At 38.8% G+C, this 14,867-nt stretch overlaps 1 protein-coding gene and 1 long non-coding RNA gene across 2 annotated transcripts in view; one reads left to right on the top strand and one right to left on the bottom strand.

Annotated features, from left to right (window-relative positions):
* Positions 1-2,223, top strand: part of LOC116860406 — a 104,133-nt gene extending 101,910 nt beyond the window's left edge. The window contains exon 3 of the long non-coding RNA XR_004381310.1: positions 1,759-2,223. This is a non-coding gene — a long non-coding RNA (uncharacterized LOC116860406). The remainder of the gene's footprint in view (positions 1-1,758) is intronic.
* Positions 1-14,867, bottom strand: part of KIAA0825 (KIAA0825 ortholog) — a 362,939-nt gene that overhangs the window by 70,435 nt on the left and 277,637 nt on the right. The window lies entirely within an intron of this gene.

Genomic DNA, 14,867 nt, shown 5'->3' with positions numbered 1-14,867 from the left:
GTCTATGACAAGGACATTCACGCTTGCTAAATAGTCCATGAGTCCCTTTTCAGTTTCATTGGAGCCATGTGACTTGTTCTGGCTTCTGGATTATGAGCAGATTTACCAGGTGTCAAAGCATACCAATGGGAGGAGACCCTCTAGTGAGCTTTTTCATCACTATGACAACAAAAGTAGCTAGGTATTGAGACAGCAGGATCAGAGATGTAAGTGGCCTCCATTGCTCAGTCACCACATGGAGGATGATGCTCATGCCTCCCAGTTACATTGCTGTCTTCAACATACAAAAGTCATGACATTAATCTGTGCTATATGTGGCAAAGGAGGGGTCTCAAGGTACATCATCTCTGCAATGAATAAAAATGTTCCATATAGGCACATTTCTCATCTAAATGCCAGAGTAAGTTTATACAGGCAACATAGTGCTGTGTCCTCCAACACCCATGACCATAAATGCAAAACCCCCTTGTTGTGTTTGCAGAAGTAATTTCCTATCTTCCATATTTGGAAGTCAGTATGAAAGACAGCATGCTGTTTATTGGGAGGGCATTTTCTTTCTTTCTTTCTTTTTTTTTAAATAAAGATTTTATTTATTTAAGAGAGAGAGAGTGAGAGAGAGCATGAGAGGGGAGAAGGTCAGAGGGAAAAGCAGACTCCCTGTGGAGCTGGGAGCCCGACGCGGCACTCGGTCCCAGGACTCTGGGACCACAACGCAAGCCAGAGGCAGTTGTCCAACCAACTGAGACACCCAGGCACCCCTGAAGCTAATTTAAAAGCTAATCAAACAATTAAAAAAAACCATTCAAATTAATTTACTTTCTTTAGTTCATTGAACTACACTGGAAAGCAGAATGAAGGTAATAATGGACTTTTAAAAATCTATATGGAGGGGTGCCTGGGTGGCTCAGTCGGTTAAAGCCTCTGCCTTGGGCTCAGGTCATGATCCCAGGGTCCTGGGATCAAGTCCCGCATTGGGCTCTCTGCTCAGCAGGGAGCCTACTTCCTCCTCTCTCTGCCTGCTTCTCTACCTACCTGTGATCTCTGTCTGTCAAATAAATAAATAAAATCTTTAAAAAATTAAAAATAAAATAAAATCTATATGGAAAATTGCTTTGCAATTCAATTCTTTGAAAGTGTTGCTAAATTTTGATATTTTGGGTTTATGTATCAAAAATAGTAATATAATCATTCCTATTTGGATGAATGTTCAAAGGTTTGAAGAATTTTTACCATGACATTATTTAAATAAGATATTAGAGACCAGATAAATGTTCAAGTATAGATTATTCATATATTTGGAACATTCATTTTATGATATATTTTATAGGCATTTAACATGATAATGTAGAACATCAGCTTTCAGGTGGGATACAGTAACATTCATTTATCTGATTAAAAATGGGAAGAGTTAAATAAAATCTTTTAAAAAAGAGCAGGGGGCACCTGGATGGCTCAGTTGTTAAGCGTCTGCCTTCGGCTTGGGTCATGATCCCGGGGGTCCTGGGATGGGGTCCTACATCGGGCTCCCTGCCTGCTTCTCCCTCTCCCACTCCCTCTGCTTGTGTTCCCTCTCTCGTTGTAATAAATAAAATCTTTAAAATAAGTAAGTAAATAAATAAATAAATATGGGAAGAGTTATAGCCAACAAGCTACAACTGCATGCATCTTGCAAAGCTATTTTATCTGGCTACAGCCTGATTTTCAAAATTTGAGCACATCCTTTTAATTTTGTTTAAGTGAACATGTGCGTTGCTTCAGGGAATAATAAACAGAGAACTACCCTGAAAAGAAGAGTCCAGGATAGGACAAGAAATAAAGGAAAACCGAAGACAAAGGGAAATAATCTGCATTGCCAACTCATGGCAGCTACTAGAATTGCAGGGATTGACTTCAGAAGGTACGCGAAGTGTTAAGACAAATGCGCAAAGGAACTTAGTAGGATGGATACATGTTGGAGTATGACTTTGTTATGAAAGCAGAGACTTATCTAACTTGAGATACATTCATGTACACCGTTGTGAGGCTGTATTTTCTTTCTTTGTGTAATGCCAGTTGTTGGTCATGGAATTTGTTTTTCTTTTCTTTGTTACTTTAAATAAGTTAAGGTCAGCTGATCATTTTTATTCTCCACATTTGAATCTGAAGCACAACAATTTCCACTGAGGATTCTTGTGGAACTTCATTTTCGTTATGTTTTAATAAAGTCTTATTTGTATTGACTTTTGAGGTGGCATGGCATTCCCTCACTGATAAACTGTTTGGGTTTTGTTTTTTTATGAAGAGGTTTTAATTTAATATGATAGATTCAACCATTGTTTTTCAGGTTTTATATGCATGCCTGGGAGCCTTTTAATAACTTGCAATAATAAACAAAATGAATTTGACTTTTAGGGTAGACACTCCTGTAATTGGTATTTTTACCAACTCAGTGTGTTTATTTTTCCAAAAAAATAAAGTGCATTCTTTCCATTCTTGGGGAATAAAGAGTAATGGAATTGCAATTTACGAAAAAGTTGTGAGAGATTCCATCGTTGCAATGAAAAAAATTCATACGGATCTATTTCTTACTTTAGACATGATCCTTGCATAATTAAAAAAAGGAGTTTTTCCTGTGTCTTAAATTCATTTATCTTTCTGGGTAGTTAGGGATCAAGATATAATAAAATATTTTTAAAAATATATTAACAGGTAGCAGGCAAGGCTAGTATGGACTAAAAGCCTGCATAGGAAATGATATTTTAACTCACAAAATTGTAAATTTTCAATACTGAAAAATGGGGTTTTGAACACAGAATTGATTTTGATAAATGACAGAATTCTGCCTAAGGCCATAGTAGAGACCAGAACAAGGAACATAAGAATAGGGAATCTACAAATTAGCATGTTATGATTATTCTCTTTCATAGCATTTAAGAACAGCTTTGAAAAGATCTAATGTCTTCAGTAGTTTAAACTTATTTCTACTGTACCTAAGTAGCATGTACTATAACTCAAATTGACAAGGTTGCCTGAGCAATATTGGCATGAGTCTTGTATAGCGAGGCATTACTGAACAATATTTTTTGGATGATAAACAGTAATGGAAATTTGAGATTGAAATGGCCTTTTCAAGGAAGGAGGTCACACCTACGAAAACACAAGATAGGTATTTAAGTTTGTCTCTCATTCCTGGATATTGAGCTTCTTCAAGTGTTTGTGCGTTAGTCAATTTGACACCTCAAGGATCCCTAATTTTTATGAAGATGTCAGCATGCTGGTAACATTTTTTTGGAAAGATCTATTTTTTTAAAAAGTCTGTATCTTACTTGCCCCAAGATGGAATATAATTTTTCATGACAGTTACAGGGCTGATGAAATACTGAAGGGGTTGTGGGAAGAGGGGCTGCAGTTGGGGCAGGGTGGAGGAATATGAGGATTTCGCTAATTTTCTGCAGTGCTAATACTCTGTTTACAGTTCTCAAGAAACAAAAGTAATAGCCACTACTTAGTAAGCTCTGCTAAGAGCTTGAGGGAAAAAAAATCACTGGGCCTCAGTTTCTTCATCTGTATGTAAGGGCAATGTCTAGCTCTCAGGTTATTGTGGGGGTGGGGGGGATTACACGATATATACAAAAGCCAGTCCAAGTTAACCTTAGAATGATTTCAGGGTTTCAAATGCACAGGCATGTACCATTAAGAAAGGAGTCAGGGTTGAAGGAAACACTAAATATAGATGTCATCTATGCCATCAAAGACTCTGAAGGTCTTGCAACCATTCAGGACATTCCAGTAATGATCTTCCTTCGCTTAAGACAGGGTTATGTCCCAGTAAACCCATAAAGCCATCACAGGTTGAAAATACTTTAAGCTGAAAATGCATTTAATGCACCTAACCTTCTGAACATCATAGCTTAGCCTAGCCTACCTTAAATGTGCTCAGAACAATCACTTTAACCTCCAGTTGGGCAAAACCATCTAACACAAAGTCTGTTTTATAATAAAGTGTTACATATCTCATGTAATCTCTTGAGCATTACCCCGAAAGTCAAAAACAAAATGGCTATGTGAGTTCAGAATGGCTGTAAATGTAAAAAGTTGTTTATCCTCCCCAGTAGGAGCTGGGGCCCACTGCTCAGTATCAGGGCAGAAATGTACCCCACAGAGCTAGCCTGTGAAAAGATCAAAATGCCAAGTGCAATTATTTACTGCAAGCATATTGCTTCCCCACTATCAGGAAAGCCCCAAAATCATTAAGCCAAACTGTCATAAACTGGGGACTGTCTGTATGTAATATCAGATGCCTTTGACCCATCACCTGTTGCTGCCACACTCACTTTTTCTTATTGCAGATCTTTTTTTTTTCTTATTGCAAATCTTATTTTTGTGTATTTCTAAATTCAGTTTTCAATGATCAAATAATTACATCAGACTTGCAAAAAAACTAATATAGTTATTATAGTCACTCAGTGGAAAGAGTAGTTTGAGGTTTTTTTTCCTGATCTCATTTATATTACTGCTTTCATTGTACTGAAGTTTTACATAGGCCTGTAAAATTGTCCTGCTTGTTTCCAGTACTAAAATAAACTTCTGAGTTCATTTCTCTCTCTTGCCTGTATACAGATGTTGTATGATAAATATTCTGAGAGGAGTCTGTTATCAATATTGGTCTTCTCCCCTCGAGCTTGTTTCTCTTCTAGTTTCTAAACTTGAGTATCTTGGAGTTCTCTTGGATTTTTCCCTTTCCATCTACATATTGATATTCATCAAGTCCTATTTATACTTCCTTTTCAGTTTTTGGATTCTTCTTTCCTAGTTTACTGCTACTTTCATTCCAGTGTCCCTCCAGAAATCTCCACACAAACTCCATAAACTCATTTTCCGTGGTAGTCCAACAAGCTAGACATGTGTTCTCCTTCGTCAAGTATCTGCTGACTTTGGGCAGCTGGTTGTAGGAATACGGGTGGTTTTCTTTGGGCAGAGAAAATTTGCAGTGGGGATGTCTGGCTTGAGACCTGGATGATGAGAAGGGGTCAGCCATGAGAGGCTGTGATGGAGGTGCAAACTTGATGTGTGTGAGGAAAAAAGAAGACTAGCAAACAGGACCTGGGCAGTGAGAAGAGAGGCCCGGAGGTGGGAGGGTACCCAGGTCACACAGGGCCTCATGGAGTCTGCCATCTTTTTAAGAATGCTGGAAAATCATGGAGGGGTTTTAAGTAAAGGGAATGACAGGATCTGATGTACTTTTTAAGTGGTTACTCTGGTTGCTCATAGAGGATGCTCATAGAGTCAAGGGAAGCTTCCTAAACACTCCTTCCTCTGAACTTCCTGAAATTCCCTTACTCAGTTGGCTTTTACATTTATGTAATTTTGTACTCCACTTGAGGTGTGTAGCACACGATTTCACCAAATGCTCTTTGATGGACCCCATATCTTGGCCTCTGTATCTTAAGATTCCTTTGTGCTCTCCATATCACACTTGATCAGACGCTCTGCATCTGATAGGTACACTACAGATAGTATAGTTAACTGTTGGTGGAGCCCTAGTATATGAACTACCCATCCTCATAGAACAGAATAAAGGAGACCTGAAGAGGTCAGTGTCGCAAGGAGAAGGCCCTGTAGACCGCTCATCCTAGCAATAGTGAGCAGTCTGAAGATAGGGGTCCTAAGTCTCTACATTCACTCCCCCTCACTCCATGCTGACATCTAATAGAGTTCATCAACATCCCTGGAATTCACGGATAGTCTGCTGAAAATCACCCAATGCTACACTTAAGATCTGTGCATGCACAGATTGTGTGCAAATGTGCCCTCAGAAGAAAAAAAAGGAGTAAACAAAATTTGCACTCCAGTTAATGATATGCACATTGGAGTATTAGGGAAAAGAATATTAATGGCTACAACTGACTTTGGAAAGCACCAAAAAATAAGATGAACTGACGGATGTGTAGAAAGATGGACAGGTAGGTAGATATGTGAAAAGTTGAGTATATTAAAATGGCAGGATCAAAGTGGTTCTATATATAGGGATGTGGGTATTATAAAATTATTTCAACTGTTCTATGCATTTCAAACTTCATAATAAAATATGGTGAAAAGCCAGTTGAAAGGGATAACTAAAAAAAGATCATATCAACAAAATGCTTAGGTTTATAAGTTCTATACTTCCCATTTTATGTATCTGAGCTTTTAGGAAATCTTCCAATCCTTAGACAGGATACAGATTTTTGGCCATTTATTGATGACTTTGGAAAGTGCCCCAAGAAGCAGTGTAATCAATTCAGCTTCCTGTGGCTTCCTAAGTTAACAATTTGGGTTCTATTCACCTATATTTTCTAAATGATGGCTCTGTATCTGATAAAATATTCTGATCTATAAAAATCAGAAAATAAAATTGAAACATTAAATCATTATTAAAATGCGTGCTTTGTGATACCTAATGCTAGTTAATACAAATAATTATATATTACTTGTTGGGCAGTACAGTCTTACCTGAGCATTTCATCAGGAGAGATATCAAAAAGTATAGTCAGCAGTCTCTCCCCGATACCGTTCCTATCCTCTCTCCTAGCCTCTAGTTCTTTCTTTCCCTCCACTTCCCCGGCTCCCTTTTCCCCATCTCTTATCTGATACAGAGACACTGAATAGCTCAGGTAAGCATGGCATGTAAATGATCAACATTAGTTCAAGATTAAAGTTACATAACTAGTTTTGTCTTTTTTTTTTTTTTTTTGTAATGGAATTTCTAACAACATGAAGGATACTGTGCATACGATGTAACATAACATCAAAGCACAATTTTTGGTTTCCACCTTCTTTATCATTTTTCTCGACAGTTTATTTTAACATACTACTTTTGTGAATGATTTAGATGGGGAAAAAATGTCCCTTAGTTTTTCCTTTCAAGCCACAAAATGCACATTCTCACATTCGCACTTTTTTACTCTAGGAAAAAGGAATAGAATGTCTATCCAAAGTATACTTTCAACTTGCAGACAATCGATATCTTTGAAGGAGACTTGAAGTGACAGCACAAAAGTATCTCTGCTTCCACTGGGCCAAGCTAGGAATAATGTTTGAAGTCAGTGGAAACTTTACATTTTTGAAAGGTCTGCCCAGGTGTCAGTAAATATGAGAAATGGGCTCAGAGCTGTGTGTAAATGACTAGGTTGTATGCATTTTAAGGCAGTCTTACAGGAACACATTGAGAGATCTGGCATTCTTAAAATCGAGCATATGTCATATCAACATTCCTAGTACAAAGTATTTTGTTACTGTTTCTGTGCTCTAAATAGCCCCATGCAAAGGCACATCATTGAACCAAAGCATATGGCCGTGGCTACTCAGTTATGCTGAGCTATGCTACAGTACCAATTTGCTACTGCCTTACTCACCTTTTTCTACACATTTGGCAATGGAAATTGTGGCTCAGAAATCACACTGGAGAAAAGAAAGAAGTAAATACAGGACGGTGGATTCCATTTCTCAAGACCTATCAGTATGAACCAGTGCTATTTTCTGTTTCCTGCTGAATCAATAAGACACATGCACCTGTTCCTTAAGGAAACAGTCATGCTTTAAATTGCCCTATATATTTACAATGACCTAATTGCTTTATTTTGCCAAAAATAAAGGTCATTAAAATCATCTTGAAGCTTCCCTTGAATCTCAGAAGTAGCCTGCAAGTTGTAGAGTCTTTAACTAAGTTCCATTTAACACATTTAATAGATGTAAAAGCTCACAAGTGATGATATAAAGGATAATTTACGCTTGCAATGCATTTTTGTCCAATTAATAGATTGCCTGCGTGTTGCATATTTTGCATGACAAAAGAGCAGAATATTAAACTGCCATTCATAATGAAAATGCACTTTGCAAATTAAAAGTGCCGAAACAGAAATTTTTCACCCTGTTTAGGAAATAAACAGTCCTTAACCAATTAAACTGCATTGTAATAATTCTATGATTTATTGCAAGTTGTTTAACTTTCAAAACTCGGCTAACCCATATTAAGGTCACAATCCATCATGTCTTGCTTGGAAAGCCAGCAAATAATGGCTGTTGTATTAGCTGCTTTTGATGATAGTATGAAAGAAGTATTAGCACTTGTCAACAAAACTGCTTACAACATAACATTAGCATGCATGGGCTGCTGTACCTATTTATTATTCTGGCAGCTTCACACATATTGTTACAAGCTTATAAAACATTTTGTCGGGTGGAAACCGAATGTACACTGTTTGGTTTTCTGATAGACTGGCAGCATAAATGTCTGGGCTGACTTAGTTTAGTTTAAGTGTAAATAGAGACACAAATTCTTCAACCTGTTCTCTTATTGATACTGAAAAGTGCTGAATTATTCAGCTTCCAACTCTTCTGTTTGTGTCTATCACAGTTATCAATTACCCATCAGTCTTCTTGTCAAAACAGAATGGATTAATCTGGCTGAAAATAAGACAAATAAATGGATACTATAACAGGGGTGCGGGGTTGCCAGACTGTCAAAGGGAAATCCAGGCAGTGACATTTGCCGTCAAAAATGGGATCTCTGGCTTAAGTGAGCAAATGATTCCCCTTTGCGAGCCAAGAATGCACTTAGCTCACCGTAAGTAAATTAATCTGCCTTCTTTGACTGCTAATGCATCAGCACTGAGGTAATAGTTCAATTGCTGAAATTCCTTTATGTTTAAATAATTTTGGTCATCATTATTGTTTCTCAAGGAAATGCAGATACTTTATCTTGGTGAGGAGAGGGCCGCCGGGTAAATAAATGAGCCCGTTTAACAATGAAGTTATTGCTGATAGTTTTGTGCTACTTCATAGCTCTCGGCTTATGTGATACCAAGTAACTCTTTGCACAGATGGCTGGTGGAACCCATCCAGCATCTGCAAAGTCCATCCCTGTTTTCTTTCCCAAACATTTTATTTGGAAATCTTGTTTGGCAAACTTCCTGAGACTCTGCCTAGCTGTTCAAAGTACATATTTCCAATCTATCTCATTTGGCCCTTCTATAAAAAAAGAGCCAGCAAAGTGCCTTCTTATTTGGCACAAAAAATGCAGCCACAGACTGAAGCAAGTTTTAGGTTCCTGGCCAAAAATTTACAAGAATTTTATCTTAGATGCTTCCATACTGGACTGTTTTACATAGTCATCATTAACATCTGAAGCCTTCATATCATGACAGGATCAAACCCCCCCCAATCTGTATCAACCAATAGCTTCGCTTTGCTAACAAGTTCCCTCTTGTTCTCATTTTCCCAGACAGTTGTATCCTAACTAATGTGGACGCGGGTCTTACCTACACTGTGGGATGGTGAGATATTTAAGCTACCTGCTAGAAAATGGTTCCATCCGCTTAATGAATGAACAGGTTATTTTTGAATGAAATCATCATTTTGTGTGTGTTTGTTTTTCCAATAAATGGAGTCAAGAATTTCAAACATTTAAAAACCAAAAACCTTTCCTGTATATTTGGGGAGTTCAAAAGAGATCACACTATTAATTACATTCTAAGTACAACTTACACACTATTAATTACATTCTAAGTACAACTTCAATTCTCTTAAAGACATTGACAGACTGGAAATTTTGGTCTCACATTCCCAGAACATTACCTCAAATTTCTCCTCAATGCAAATCAGTTTCCCAGAACTTCAGCATTTAAGGGAAATGCACAAATTGGCCTAGTCACAACTCATCTTTGCTAAATCTCATTCGCTTGGTATATAATCCCAAAACTACCTCACGGAAGGCAGCTGGCGAAGATGTACAAACAAACACTGAACCTTCTCCTGCAATGAGACAGTATTTTTGTTGCCAGTTAATTTATCATTTTACTTTGTCACTCCTGACCTTCTTATCTTTTTAAATACATAACTCCCTTATAGGCAAAAGTAGCATTGTATAAAATTTTGCCTGGCCGAAAAGTATTTCCAAAATTGTAATTTTTCCCCCCTTAGGATTCTTTGCAATACCAGTGACTAACTTAATTGGCAGGTGTATATAATGAACTTATTTCCATAATCTAGATGTCATTTCCCATTCTTTGAGGAACTTCTTTAAATGTATCTGCCATTTCAGATCCAAGTTGTCCCAACCTAGACATTCTCTCCCACTGGTTCCCCCCACCTCCGTTTTTTAAAAAAGATTTTATTTATTTATTTGAGAGAGAGACAGAGAGAGAGAGAGAGAGAGAGAACAACCAGGGGGAGGGGGAGGAGCAGAGGGAGAGAGAGGAGACTTCCCCACTGAGCAGGGAGCCTGATGAGGAACTCGATCCCAGGACCCTGGGATCATGACCTGAGCTGAAGGCAGATGCTTAACCTACCAAGCCACCCAGGTGTCCCCACTGGCTGCCTATTACCAAAGTCCTCCATTGGTTGCTAAGACCTACACAGTCCACCTTTACAATGTCTGCTATTTTCCCTTCAATTTTGACTGTCACGGTGCTTTTGCAGTCCCTCCTGATTCATTCATACATTCATGCATTTATTCAACAGCTCTTTGAGGGCCAAACATGAGTGGTCTCTCTGCCTCAAGTCTTTCCAACACAACTCCCACTCTGGCCACCTGCCCTCAGTCTGAAATACCCTCTGCCATCCTACTCAGCTATTAAATCTCAGTTCAAGTGCAACCTCTTTGCACATTTTTAAAAAAAATTCCTTCACCCACATTACTTCTTACTTCTTCAAGTCTCTTAAGGACTTTTCTATCTCCCTTATCACAACAAGGTAGAAGTCCTACCTCTGCTACTGACTAGCTTTGGGAAGCTACATAATCAACTGAAGCGTCAGTTTCTCCTCTGAAATCAGAGATACTATTACTCCATAGGGTGTGAAGTTAAATAATGCATGTGATATACTTCGAAAAATGCCAGTGTACATTCAGGTTCTTGTTTGAATGTTCTTTTACACAGCAAGGAGTTAAAAATATTTGTTGTAACATCTCTGTGTTGAGAGAGAAGCATTGTAGTTGCCTTTGGTGTTTCTGGGGCCTTAAAACTACATTTACCTAGTGTCCCAGGTGGTGGGCCTGGGGATCCAATTCTGGGATGACTCTGGGGTCATGCTGCCCCTATCCTAGCCCTTGCCATTTAATAGCTCTTTTTTTTTTTTTTTTTTTTGGATGTGAAATCAGGCAGTTATAAGTTTCTATACCTCATAGGTAGTTGTTAAGATTAGCTGAAAACATAAGGCTTTGCAGTGCCTGATTTGCAGCAAGACCTCCATAAGTGTAGCTTGTCATTACCCTAGAGGGGTTTCAGAATGCTCCTTGATCTACTTCTAGGTGGTGAGAAAGGACCATCAAAATGAATGCATAATTCCCTGAATTATTGTCACATCCTTCCAAAAGGCTTCCTAAATAACACTTCTCAGGAACCTGGTCTATCATGGATCTCCCAGACTGACTTCAATATGACTAAATTATATCAATCCTTAACAGGGTGTGATTCACATTCTCCCTCTACTGGGACATCAACCCCTCATTTCCAGCTTTCAGAGTGCTTCCCAATCATCTCCTCTCTTCTGAAATGTTGTACCTCATTTTCTTCCCAAATTGTATCATTAATCCTCTAACACTTCAGTTCCTGTCCTCCCAGGTCTATAAACTCAAAGAGGCCATTCTTCTTGGCCTTGTATCTTCCCTCCTATTCATCACTTCCTTCCCTGCCCCACACATCTAGAAATGTCCATCCGTTAGCTATCCATCTCCCATCCTCGAAGGTTTAAGAAGCTTGCCTCTGCCACAGACTTTCTGACTAACTTAGTCCTCAAAGATCTCTCACCTAAATGCCTGAATCATTTAGAGATTTTACGCACAATTTAGCTATTAATTACAAACTGTCTTGCAGCATTTGCTACGCATTTGCCTCTGCAGAGATATTTCTCTATCTTTTTTGCTTCCTAGCATTCTCTCTTTTTCTTGGCTAATCCACAAAGCTCTCTGGATAATCTTCCTGATGTGTCATGGAGACCATGCCATTTGTCTTCCAACTGTCCTTCCTATTGGCCAAATCTGTTTTTATGTACCAGAAAGAATTGCCCCTCCTTCCAAACTGTATTTCTGCCACTTCTGAGTATCAGTGGCATCTTTACTCTATAGCCAGCCTTCCCTGAAGAATGTAGCCCTGTGCTGGGTGGAAGCATGCACTTCGAGATACTAGAGTTTGGGGTCTGAATCTTGGTTTTGCCACTTACTAACCAGGTGACCTTGGGCAAGTCACTTTTCTGAGCCTCAGTTTCATTCAATATAAAAATACTATTACCGGGGCACCTGGGTGGCTCAGTGGGTTAAGGCCTCTGCCTTTGGCTCAGGTGATGATCCCAGGGTCCTCGGATTGAGCCCCACATCGGGCTCTCTGCTCTGCGGGGAGCCTGCTTCCTCCTCTCTCTCTCTCTCTGCCTGCCTCTCTGCCTACTTGTGATCTCTGTCTGTCGAATAAATAAATAAAAATCTTTAAAAAACAAATACTATTACCTAGCTGACAGAAAAAAATATGAGGAATATAAGAGATAAGTAACATAAAGTGCCTGATAAATAATAGGGAGTACATTTTGATACTTTGCCCCTCCAATTAATATGAAATCATATTAAGAGTATCCACAATGTGTCCTTACGTTATATACTCATTGACACAATCATCATTATCTAGAGATACTTATGTTGGGTACTTACCCATGCATTTAACATCCCTTATCAAACAATTAAATGTTTAACAGTAGGATACAGACTAATCTTAGTATCTGTAACTTAAAACTCAGTGCTTTGTTATGAAACCTATAGAAGCCATAACTTACTAGCTGTTCAAAGCTGATGAACACTGGCAGTTACCTTTCAAATGGAACACTGGTCTCTTTTCTTCCTCACATTTAAGGAAATTGAAGGCCAAGGCTAAAAAGTCCCTTGATTAAGGATAAAATGCAGGGGGCGCCTGGGTGGCTCAGTAGGTTAAAGCCTCTGCCTTCGGCTCAGGTCATGATCCCGGGGGGTCCTGGGATCGAGCCCCAAGTCGGGCTCTCTGCTCAGCAGGGAGCCTACTTCCTCCTCTCTCTCTCTCTGCCTGCCTCTCCACCTACTTGTGATCTCTGTCAAATAAATAAATAAAATATTATTTTTTAAAAAGGATAAAATGCAGAATGGACTACCATGGACATGGCTTGTCTTCCCATTTTTGCATTCTAGAAATGTATTCCAAGATAATGAAGCAGTATTTTGCAAGGTATCTAATGAAAATTTCCTTTAGAGCAGTCACAATTATCATGCCAAAATGAGTCTCATAACTGAAATTACCTCGAAATTTTTAATAATTCCCTTAGCAAACAGTTGTTCTGGTTGGGTGTATCCACACTCTGGTTGAGACACGAGTGGTTTAAAACTAAAACGTGCTTTAAGTAGAATATCTGAGTAGAGCAATCACAATAAAATGTCGAATACCTAGGTTTAAGGAGAAAGCCAATTTGAACCTATTTTTTCTTTCTTTCTTCATACTCTGTGAGGATGATCTAAATGGCTTGATCTAATCCATTCATTGACATGTCTCTTTCTAGCTCTGAGTATTTTCATCTTCCCAGGGATCAATCTAACCTCTGAGTAGGAGTTAGCATGCAAAGGTTAAACGACCTCTATGGACAGGATATAGAGATAGAGAAAAATCTAAAACTTAACATGACTAATATATGACTGAAATGACAAGTCTATCACATATGGTGGTAAAATCAAGTTCTACCTTCGTGGATCCATCCTTGAGTATTAGAGAAGTCTTGAGAAACCATGACTCTTCCCATTGGCTTCTGGGAAAAGGGGAGGCAGGGAAGATTTTACCGGTCCCTCTTTAAACTCTTATTAGATGGCTGCCGAAGAGCGTGGACTCAGCAACTTCCCAAGTCACCCAGTCCTTTAAAAAGGTTTCAATGTGACCTCGACTCCACACAACACAAATTTATAATCAGTCTTCCGTTTGGAAAGCCAAAGCTTTGGAGAAACTGAGTGAATAATGTCAAAATAATGGTATTTCAGCTCAACAATGAGATTTTCTCCCATATATATATATAAACAGACCCTGGGAACAATTTTCAGGAGCATTTTATTGTTTTGATGGGACAACAAAATATAAGGTTATCATAATAACAGTAAGCTACCTTTTCTCCTTCTGGAAGGAAAAGATGTGCAAGGTATTTTCCTAAGTGGCAGAGTGGCCAGAGCCTCTCTCTGTCCTGTGTAGGAAGCGTCTAGTCTCAGAAGTGAGATTTCCAGAGCAACAATTTCTATCATATTGTGAAAGAGGTTAAAATTTTATCCTTTGTTGCAGAGTATTAGCACGGACAAGCTTACTATAGCAAACTAAGCTGCCCTCCCCCCATCCCCACCTGGCCGGCCATTCCTTCCCTCAGGCTCTCTAATTCACTACACCTGAATGGGGTTTCAGGAACGAGGACTCTGGCAGGTGGGCTGCAAATAGTAAATAAGTAAATGAAACTCCGTAGCAATTCTCTTGAATACTGTTCCACTCTTATTACTTCATTTTTATGGTTATGGTCTCCTTTATTCATAACTATCCCAGGAGAACTCTGCCACTCCGATGGTACATAGAGCAAATGTTAGTTATCTCATAAAATCCCCATACCTGTTCTGCAAGTGGTGTCTTAATGTTTTTATATCAGAGCAAAAGTGAGGCTCAGAGAGGTTAAGTGACTTGCCTACAGTCACATAGTTAGCAAGTAGCATTACCAAGATTCAAACCCAAAACTTTAAGACACCACAGTCCATGTTCCTTTCATACAGTATCATGCTGCCTCAAATGGGGAAGGCTGACTGTAGAATAAAGATGTCACCGATTCTAAGAAGTGGTGGAAATACAGTTTAGAGAGAGTTTTATCATTTCCTCTAG

The sequence above is a fragment of the Lontra canadensis genome, unplaced genomic scaffold (assembly GCF_010015895.1).
Source record: "Lontra canadensis isolate GAN:19392208 unplaced genomic scaffold, GSC_riverotter_1.0 scaffold4, whole genome shotgun sequence".
Classification (NCBI taxonomy): Eukaryota; Metazoa; Chordata; class Mammalia; order Carnivora; family Mustelidae; genus Lontra; species Lontra canadensis.
The sequence above is the reverse complement of the archived record's forward strand: the minus strand, read 5'-3'. Positions and strand labels throughout refer to the sequence as shown.